This window comes from Benincasa hispida, chromosome 8 (genome assembly GCF_027475165.1).
Source record: "Benincasa hispida cultivar pf3 chromosome 8, pf3_genome.v1.1, whole genome shotgun sequence".
NCBI lineage: Eukaryota > Viridiplantae > Streptophyta > Magnoliopsida > Cucurbitales > Cucurbitaceae > Benincasa > Benincasa hispida.
In genome coordinates, this window is record NC_143485.1 from 15,325,185 (window position 1) to 15,336,494 (window position 11,310).

Consider the following 11,310-nt stretch of genomic DNA (forward strand, 5'->3'; position numbering starts at 1 on the left):
TGACTTCATGGGACATTCCCCCCATCAAATGGTGAAAATTATATTTTATTAGTCATCGACTATGTATCCAAGTAGGTGGAGGCAGTGGCATGCGCCGCAAGCAATGCGGTAGTAGTCTCTTAATTCCTGAAGAAAAATATTTTCACTTGTTTTGGCATTCCACGTGCCATCATAAGTGATGAAGGGACTCACTTTGTTAATCATACTGTCAAGGAGCTGCTACGCAAATATAACATTCTCCACAAAGTGGCCACCGCATATCATCCATAGACAAATGGTCAGGCCGAGGTGTCCAATGGAGAGATCAAGCTGATACTTGAAAAGGTAGTAAGTCCTTCACAAAAAGATTGGGCAACAAAGCTTGACGATGCATTGTAGGCATACCGGACTACATTTAAAACACCCATAGGTATGTCCCCGTATACGTTGGTATTTGGTAAGGCAAGTCATTTGCCTCTGGAGTGGGAATACAAATCAATGTGGGCGGTGAAGAAGCTAAACTTTGACTTGGAGAAAGCAGGAGAAGCACGAAAACTTCAACTGGTCGAGCTAGAAGAATGGAGGATTAACGCATATGAAAACACAAAGATTTACAAGGAGCACACAAAGCGCTGGCATGACAAACACATATGCGGTAAAAATCTCCACGTAGTACAAAAGGTCTTACTCTTCAATTCATGGCTACGACTCTTTCTTGGAAAGTTAAAATCGCGCTGGTCTAGACCCTTCATCATTAAAGAAATATTCCAACATGGTGCGGTGGAGCTGATTACTGAAGATGGGAGTCGTACGTTTAAAGTTAACGGGCAGTGAGTAAAAGCATATCACGGAGAAGGCTGGCATCGCCAAGTCGACTCCGTAGAGCTGAGAAACTTTGTATAAAGAAAGAAGTAAGTGGTCTTTGCATTATCAGTTGATCGAAATTCATCAGGGACACAAGTTTTGGGAATCATGGAATCTTCAATTCTTCTCTACTACTCTGAATTTTCATTCCACTATATATCTCTCAGATCTTTATCTATTCTTATTCTAAAAAAAATAAATTTTGAAAATAAAAAATCCACTATCAACGCAATGGGAAACCCATGTTGATAAGAGTTAAGTTGTGAAGGGCACTTATCCATAGTTGGATGTCCACATGACACACGTGGGGGCAAGCCAAAACAAAAGTAAGTCACCAGGATCAACGCATAAATAAATGACCGCAACTCCGCTGCCAAGTAGGTATGAGTTTAGTCTGAGAAAGAGCGAATTGCTCGTAGTTGGATGTCCGCATGACACACGTGGGGGCAAGCCAAAACGAAGGCAAGGCACTTGGATCAGCATAAGGTCAGAAAAATAATAATGTCAAGAGATGTGCAAGGATAAAATATTTGACACCTTGGTGAAAAAATTTTCTTTTTGAAATAAATCATGCGATGTCCTGGAATTTAGTAAAGTCTTTTTGAAGGTTAAGCTTGCGATCCCTAGGTCTTAGAATATTTTAAGAGGAGACTTGAATAAGACTTAAGGAAATTTTGGTATATAGGATTTGAACGAAGTATCATTGAGATATCTAGGAAAAGAACATTGCGGTCGACTTGCTAAAGAAAATCTTTAGCTTATGCTTGAAAACAAGCATTGTTTAAATTTGGGGGTTTCTGCCCGTTATCATGGTGCTAAGTTCCTAAACAATACTGGCTTGCGTTGATAAAATATGTTAGATTGCGTCCAAAAAGCATCAAATTCATAATATTGCGGTCGCATGCGTTCATCGCATAAAAATAGTGGGTTTTTGTACTTTTATGCAGAATATGCGTTGACGCAAAGGGGAAATAGCGATCACAGGAAATCATTGGTCGAACACAGCATTACTGCAAGACTTTGTGGTGATTGTGTTCGCAAACATTTGCTCAAGAAGGATTGCCGCAACTTGGTTGATGCAACATGGTGGGCGCATCTGGGTGAAAGGCATAATTAATCACGATGGGACAGAAAGATGATGACATTCGAATCCGAATTAAGTTGATAGCCGCTAACGATAACAAGTACATTCAGCTTTTCGGTGACAAATATTCGGCGCATCAGTCAGGGAATTAAAGCCATCCCATCTATGCAATCATGAAAGAAAAGTCACCTTTCACCCTGGAAGTTCTATAAATACCAAAGGCATCCTTCAGAAAAAGGGGTTAACCAGTTAACCAGTTCACCAGTTCACCATTTCACGAGTTCATAAGTTCTGTTCATAGTTTAGCCTTGTTCTTAGATTTTCTTTTACTTTACAGCGGACACGAGAGAAGGAGGTTGTGCCGACAGATTGTTCCGATAAGCTTGGGAGAGCGCTGAAAGCTTCAAAATCAGAGAGAGGGCCGACTCCTGTGGAAGTAGAATATCTTTTGAACCGAATAGAGATTGCCAGTGTAAAAGCCTCGGTCAGTAAGGGATTGCTACTAGGCTCTCTACCTTTGTCTTCTATTGTTATTTTATATTCAAATTGATTTATAGAAATGGAATTTACTTCTCTATATCTATTCACTCTCTGTTATATACGCATGAGTAGCTAAATCTATTAAATGGGTTGAGAAGCACTTAGCTAGGTTAACTGTGGATCTTCATTCTATGCGATTATCTTGTATTATGTATACTTTATTTGTCCATTAGAGATACTTGAGAGGGCTGTCTAAGGACAGGATCTAGGCTTGGGAAGGTCAGGTCAGAATCTAGGCTCGGGAGAGTCAGTTAGAACGCATAATCAAGAGATAGAAGCTTAGAAATAAGCACTATTTGCTATTAACGCATCGCATGCATCCTAGAGATAGGATATGATTATATGTGGTCAACTTGTCTTTGTGCATCTTGCATCATCACATAGGAAAAGAGTAGAGACTTAGGAATAAGCTCTATGGACACTTTTGCATTCAACACATGCGTCCTAGACTTAGGAGCCCCGCATTTGTATTGGAAAATGACTTGTTGTGTATGGGTGTAGCATGATCGCATAGTCTGATGCATTCCCAAGTAACGCTAGCTAAAGACCTTTTCTACCCGTTCACCTGCATACTCAGTGCATCTATCACAGAATCAAACTTTTCTCATATCCGTTGCATTTGTTTATTTTTCATCACCACAATCAACAAAACCAAACAACTATTTGAGTTACCGGTTATCGCAAGGTTTTCTAAAAATTACCACCGCAACCTATTTTTCCAAGTCACTGAGTTTGTCCCTGGACTTACCAGGAACTCAGTGGGGTTTACACTTGGATTTCATTGAGAAAACTTAAGTGTTCAACGCATTTTCACCACGCATTTCATCCACAATTCTACATCACGAAATAACGCATCAAGTTTTTGGCGCCCATTGCCGGGAACTTCGGCAAAGTAGTGTGCTGATGGTAATTTTTCTCAATAAAAGTATTATTGAGACTTCATTCAATAAAAGTATTATTGAAATTGCACTATGTTATAAAATCCAATATACGAATCCGTGACTATAGTATGAATACTTTAACTTTATATAGAGACATAAAAGAGGATCAAGTTATAGTATATAGCCTAAAAGATCTATAAGTATATGGATGAGATTGGGTACCTCATCTTGAGGACACTATGGATGCGGCCCACTTTGTATACTGATACAAATGATGTGATCCTGAAATCGTTCATGTGAAGACATGCGAGTGGAGGCATCCTATGCAAAAGATGTTTGCATAAGATCGGACCTCAAAAAAGTCACTTTTCTTTATAACGTCCGTTTACTATTAAAACTGACTATGACAATTCGATGACCTAGGGTAACTCAATGTTATTCCTAAGCTAACTATGAACCCTTGTTTATTCGAGATTATCCTTTCATCTACATAGGTGAGAGTAGTTCAACAACACTGCTCAATAAGCCTCCCATTTTGGGCATAAAACCAGATAGATAGCTGCAGACATAGTCTTGCAAGATGGAATTCACTCATACCCAATTTAAGGTTAGCTGATAGGTTGTTCTCTTAAGTAATGATTCCTGGTCTTGAACAAAGGGGCTCTGCCCTCTCATAATAGAGAGGGACATGGTTTATTAGTTGGACTATAAACCAATTGTTCAATGGAGGATCAATGGTAAATTAAGGAGCAAGATGTAATTACAGGGGTAAAACGATAATTTTAACCTAGCTGTAAATACAAACGACCTGTGAATGATCGACTTATCGATCATGGTTAAATCAAGTCGACATAAACATATCTACAGTGAGGAGAGTTCAACTATCAAGCTATAGTGGTATGTCTCGGTAGTTAACGAATATTGATTAATTCAGATTAAAGAGTTTAACCAATTAATCTCAAATCGTTGAAGCTCATGATCTGTAGATCCATAAGGTTCATCTACTAGCTTGTAAAATATTAAACATTGGATTAAAATATTGAGTGAATTTGAAATGCTCAAAGTCAATTTTAAGGTTTGGATTTGAAATGTTCAAATTCAATTTTAGGGTTTGGATAATTATATTCGATATAATTAACATTTAAATTTATTGAAATTAAATATATTTGGAAAGTTAAATATATTTATATAATGATTTAAATATTGATTACATGAATAGGGTTCATGTTTGAATTAGGTGTTTTATTAATTTAATATTTGATATTAAATTCTTATTTAATTAATTAAATTAAAATTAATTTCAAGTTTAAAAAGGAAATTCACTTTTTTGAAATTGAATTCAAATTATATTTAATTGAATTTAAAATTAAATATGATTAATTAATTTGAAATTGAAATTTTGAGTTTTAGTGGAATTATCCAAGTTTGAGAATTATTAGTGGATTTTTCCACAATTCAACACCTAGACCGCTTTGCTATGCTGTTTGAAGAGTTAAATGGCTGATGAAGTGAGTTCTTGCATGATCAAGATACTTGAATACTTCTATTTTGAAGAATTTGAGAGGCATGTAATTGAAAATTTCAAAGAATTTTTTGCTGAAACCATTTTCCTATTAAACTCTCCAAAACCAAACTTAATCCCTTCTCAATTCAGAGTTCCATCGTTCAAATCTAAGGATGAAAATAGTAGAGAAGATTCTCTTGGTGGTCTACTAAAGATTTGAAGGTCAAATCCATGGAAAACAACTAGGATTTGAAGGAAATCTACAAATGTTGTACTTCTAAAACCCTCTTTGTATATTCTTGTTTTTATAGTATGCTTATCACTCAAATTAAGTGTAATTAGAGTGCTTAATGATTATGTTAGTTTCCCTTTTATGCAAGTTTACTCTATCACTTAGCTTTTTTAGGGTCTTTAAAATTTGGTTGCAGGTATTGGAGTCGGGAATTTGTAAGTAAAAGATGTATAAACATTAAACTTGGTTAAAATAAAGCAAACCATTTGTAATTATGCAATCTTCTGGATTTTATAAGATGAGGGAAAAACAGGTTAGAGGGGACAATAGATATCACAAAAGGATGGTATCTGTTGTCTTCACGACTCCTTCTGAGTGAAAGAAGTAAACCTGGGAGGGAGTATGACAAAGAAATATTGTTAAAGTGTTTTTATATTATAACAGTGAATATGAATTTTCAATTTAATACTTTAAGATCAAATTCAAAGTTAATTAACTTCCAACATATGCAAAAAGGTTGTAAATGGTATGTCAGGACATTTTGTTATAAGGACAATGAATTGTGGATGCTTAGGAATGTTGGGTTTTATGTCCTAAAACTTGCAGTTTGTAAAGATAAACATTTTCTATTATCAATAAAGATGTTATTCAACATTTATTTAATATAGTTGTTATTGAATTTGTAAATTGCATTTGTAAACACTAAATCCAATAAACTAAGATCCATGGCAATTATATGAATACTTGAACTTTATGTGGAGACATAAAGATGGATCAAGTTCGAGTAAATAACCAAAACGGTCTATAGTATACGAATAAGGTTGGGTACCTTATTCTGGTAACACTATCGGATATGGCCCACACTGTAGTTATTACAATTTGTTGTAAGGTGTTACAAACAAAGTGATTCTGATTTGTTCATGTATTGACATGAGGAGTGGAGGTCCTATGCAATGAGTTTGTATAAGGTCGGACCAAGAAATAAGTCACTCTTACTTTATAACATTGTTTACTGTTTAAGACTGACTATTTCGTTTAGATGACCTAGGTAACTCGATCTTAATCCTGAACTAACTATAAACTCTTGTTTATTCGGAATTATCCTTAGATTTTCATAAGTGAGGGTTGGCTCAACAACGTCGACTCAATAAGCCTCCCATTTCAGGGGTAAGAGTAGGTAGATGGTTGGGGAAGTAGGATGCAAGATGGAATTCACACTTACCCAATTTAGGGATAGGAGAAAGGTTATTCTCTTAAGGGTTGAATCTAGGTATTGAACAAGGGATCCCACTCTCTCATTAGCCCGAGAGGGATTCGGTTTAGTGATTGGATCACCAACAAATTATTCATTAGAGGATCGGTGGAACTTAAGTAGCAAGATGTAATTTCGGGGGTAAAACAACATTTGACCCAACTGTTATTACGAACAATCGGTGAAGAGTCGACTTACGGATTATAGTTAAATCAAGTAGACACAAATATATCCACAGTGAGGAGAGTACAACTATCGAGTTGTAGTGGTGTGACTCAGTAGTTAACGAATATTGATTAATACGATATAAAGAGTTTATCCAATTAATCTGGAATCGTTGGAGATCATGATCTGTAGGTTCATAAGGTCTTTCTACTAGCTTGTAAAACATGAACTCCTTGAATTAGTAAATTGAGTAAATTTGAAATGATTTCAATTTGAAGTTTTCAAATTGAATTATGATTTGAAATGTTCAAATTGAATTTAGGGTTTCTATTTGAAGTGTTCAAATTGCAATTAGGATTTGAATAATTATATTTGATATAATTAATGTTTAAATTTGTTGAAATTAAATGAAATTGAAAACTTTAAAATATTTAAATATTGATTTAAATATTAATTACATGAATAGGATTCGTGTATAAATTAGATGTTTGATTAATTTAATATTCGATATTAAATTACTATTTAATTGATTTAATTTGTTTAATTAATTAAATTCAAATTAATTTTCAATTTTAATACCATTTGAGAAATTGAATTTTGAATCTTTTAGTTTAATTAATTTTGAATTATTTAAAAATAAAATTCATTTTGAAAGTTGACAAATGAAAGTGGAATTTGAAAATCTTTTTTTTGAATTAATTGATAATCCCACTTTCTATAGTAGAAAAATCCAACATGTGGTGGATTTCTCTCTTTAGAACACCTAGACATCAAAATTAGTTCTTTGAACTGTCAAAGTGAGGTCTCTCCTAGTTAATTGCATGTGGAAGATGAATAAAAGAGGAATTTTTCAGATGAGAAAAGGGGTTGCTGGAATTTAGGAAATTTCTATATGTTTTTCTATCTTTTTCACAAACCCTTTGAAATCCCTTCAGAATTCACTTCAACTGTGAGTTCCACCACTCAAATTCAAGGCTGAGAATAGTAGATAACATCTCTTGGTGATTTATTGAAGATTTGAAGAGAACAACTTGTTTTTGGAGTATTCTTCAAAGGTACATGTTTTTTAAACCCTTTTCTGTATAATCTGGTTTTTGCATGCTTTTAGAACTCAAATTGAGTGTAATTAGAGTGCTTATTGATTCTAATTGCTTCAATTGCATGATTCAACATTCCATTAAGAAGTATGTTTGCAACTGTGATTATTCATTGAATATGATTCAAACTTCTCATAAGCAAGTTTCTTCATCCATAATTGGCGATTGCTTGAAAGTTGATTTTAGGTTTAACTTTACTTATTAGTCGATTCCTAAAGATATTATCCATAAAGTGTGCATAAAAATTTGGTATTAATATTAATTATCAAGTAAAATAATTCATAGTAAAGTCTTTAAAAGGTGATGCAATTGAATTGTATGGCTTAATTCAAAATTTCTTTGCAAAGTTGAAAAAAATGAATCTAAGTATGACTGATAGAAGCATTTTTTTTAAACAATGATAGACTTCTATCTTATGACTGATAAAAGTCTATCATTTTTATATATTTGATAGATAGACAATGATAGATTGTTATCATTGGTGACTTATATATATGTTTGCAAATAGGCTTCCATCAAGGATGCACACTGTTTTTGAAACTGATGTAACTGGATATTTCAAATATTATTTCATGTCTATAAGAGAGAGGATGAGAGGAGGAGAAAGAAAAGGAAAGATTTAGAAAAAAAAAAAATATTTTTTCCAAATCATCTCTCCATGTCAGCTATTTAACAAGTTTTATGTTCAAATTTAATGTGTGTGTATATATATATATAATTTGAGAGAACTTTTGAATCTATTCTTGAAAACACAAGGACCAAAATGATCAATTTGAAACACGAGGTACCAAATGCACTTATTCTTTAAGACTCATGATCAAAATGTATTTTTCCCATTATTTAATGGTACTAAAATATTTCATTTTTTTTTAAATATGAAAGAAAATTACGTATTCGTTTGATAACATTCTCATTTTCTATTTATTGCTTCTCATTTTTAAAGAAACAGGCTTGTTTAAAATAACCATGGACTTGTCTCACATACATGCTTAAGTTACATGAAATAACCACGGATCTTAGTTTATTGGATATGAGTAAATACAAATAAAATAACATTTATTTTATTAATAACAATGTATACAAAATGCTTACCAACTACAAGATCACCGTGAGAATTAGGACACCAATCCCAACAATCTCACACTTGTCCTAATGCCTTGGGAGACTAATATACGATACATAAGAACAGTACAATATACAGTAAAATAGGGCATACTCTATATCCTAGTATCATCTCTCACTTTCCCTAGACAAGGTGCCGCATGTCCCGTAGACCCAGACTCTCCAGATGACCCTCGAATACTTTAGCCATGAGAGCCTTTGTAAATGAATCAGCAACGTTGTGCTTCGACGCGATCTTCATGACAATCACATCACCGCGATGCACAATCTCCCTGATCAAATGACACTTCCGTTCAATATGCTTGCCTCTACGGTGACTTCGAGGTTCCTTAGAATATGTCATAGCCCCATTGTTATCGCAATAGAGAGTGATCGGCAAAGACATATTTGGAATAACTTCCAAATTTATAAGGAACTTCCTAAGCCAAACAGCCTCTTTAGCAGCTTCAGTGGCGGCTACATATTCAACTTCCATTGTGGAGTTTGCGATGCATCCTTGTTTGATACTTTGTCAAACTACAGCCCCTCTATTTAGAGTGAACATTGACTCTGATGTCGATTTTCGAGAGTCTCTATTAGTCTGAAAGTTAGAGTCTATAAATGGTATAAATGATATGTCAGGACATCTTGTTATAAGGACAATAAATTGTGGATGCTTAGGAATGTTGGGATGTATGTCCTAAAACTTGCAGTTTGTAAAGTTAAACATTATCTATCATCAATAAAGATGTTATTTAACATTTATTCAACAAAGTTGTACTGAATTTGTAAATTGCATTTGTAAACACTAAATCCAATAAACTAAGATCCATGGCAATCATATGAATACTTGAACTTTATGTGGAGACATAAAGATGGATCAAGTTTGAGTAAATAACCAAAACGATCTATAGTATTCAAATAAGATTGGGTACCTTATTCTGGTAACACTATCAGATACGACCCACTTTGTAGTTATTACAATTTGTCGTAAGGTGCTATAAACGAAGTGATTCTGATTCATTTATGTATTGACATAAGGAGTGGGGGCGTCTTATGCAATGAGTTTAGTAAGGCCGGACCAAGAAATAAGTCACTCTTACTTTATAACGTTGTTTACTGTTTATGACTGACTATTTCGCTTAGATGACCTAGGTAACTCGATCTTAATCTTGAACTAATTATGAACTCTTGTTTATTCGGGATTATCCTTAGATTTACATAGGTGAGGGTTGGCTTAACAGCGCTGGTACAATAAGCCTCCCATTTCAAAGGTAAGAGTGGATAGATAGTTGAGGACATAGGATGCAAGATGAAATTCACGGCTACCCGATTTAGGGATAGAAGAAAGGTTGTTCTCTTAAGTGCTGAATCCAAGTATTGAACAAGGGGTCTCACCCTCTCATTGTCCGAGAGGGATTTGGTTTAGTGATTGGATCACAAACCGATTGTACATTAGAGGATCGGTGGAACTTAAGGAGCAAGATGTAATTTCGGGGGTAAAACAACATTTGACCCAACCATTATTACGAACAACCAGTGAAGGGTCGATATACTGATTATGGTTAAATCAAGTGGACAAAAATATATCTATAGTGAGAAGAGTGCAACTATCGAGCTGTAGTGGTGTGACTCGATAGTTAACGAATATTGATTAATACGTATTAAAGAGTTTAGCCAATTAATCTGAAATCGTTGGAGCTCATGATCTGTATGTTCATAAGGTCTTTCTACTAGCTCGTAAAACATGAACACCTTAAATTAGTAAATTGAGTGAATTTGAATTATGATTTGAAATATTCAAATTGAATTTAAAGTTTCTATTTGAAGTGTACAAATTGCAATTAGGGTTTGAATAATTATATTTGATATAATTAACGTTTAAATTTGTTGAAATTAAACGAAATTGGAGAGTTTAAAATATTTAAGTATTGATTTAGATATTGATTTAAATATTAATTACATGAATAGAATTCATGTATGAATTAAGTATTTGATTAATTTAATATTTGATATTAAATTATTATTTAATTGATTAAATTTGTTTAATTAATTAAATTCAAATTAATTTTCAATTTTAATACAATTTGAGAAATTGAATTTTGAATTTTTGAATTTAATTAATTTTGAATTATTTAAAAATAAAATTCATTTTGAAAGTTGACAAATGAAAGTGGAATTTGAATTTTTTTTTTTTAATTAATTGATAATCCCACTTTCTATAGTGGAAAAATCCAACATGTAGTGGATTTCTCTCTTTAGAACACCTAGACGTCAAAATTAAAAGTTCTTTGAACTGTCAAAGTGAGGTCTCTCCTAGTTGATTGCATGTGGAAGATGAATAAAAGAGGAATTTTTCAGATGAGAAAAGGGATTGTTGGAATTTGGGAAATTTCTGCAGGTTTCTCCATCTTCTTCAAACCTCAATTGTATCACTTGTGAGTTCCACCACTCAAATTCAAGGTTGAAATTAGTAGAGAAGATCTAGTGGTGATTCACTGAAAATTTGAAGCTAAAAATTTGAAGAGCAATTGATTTTTGAAGGATTCTTTAAAAGGTACATGTTTTTTAAACCTTTTATGTATAATTTGGTTTTTGCATGCTTTTAGAA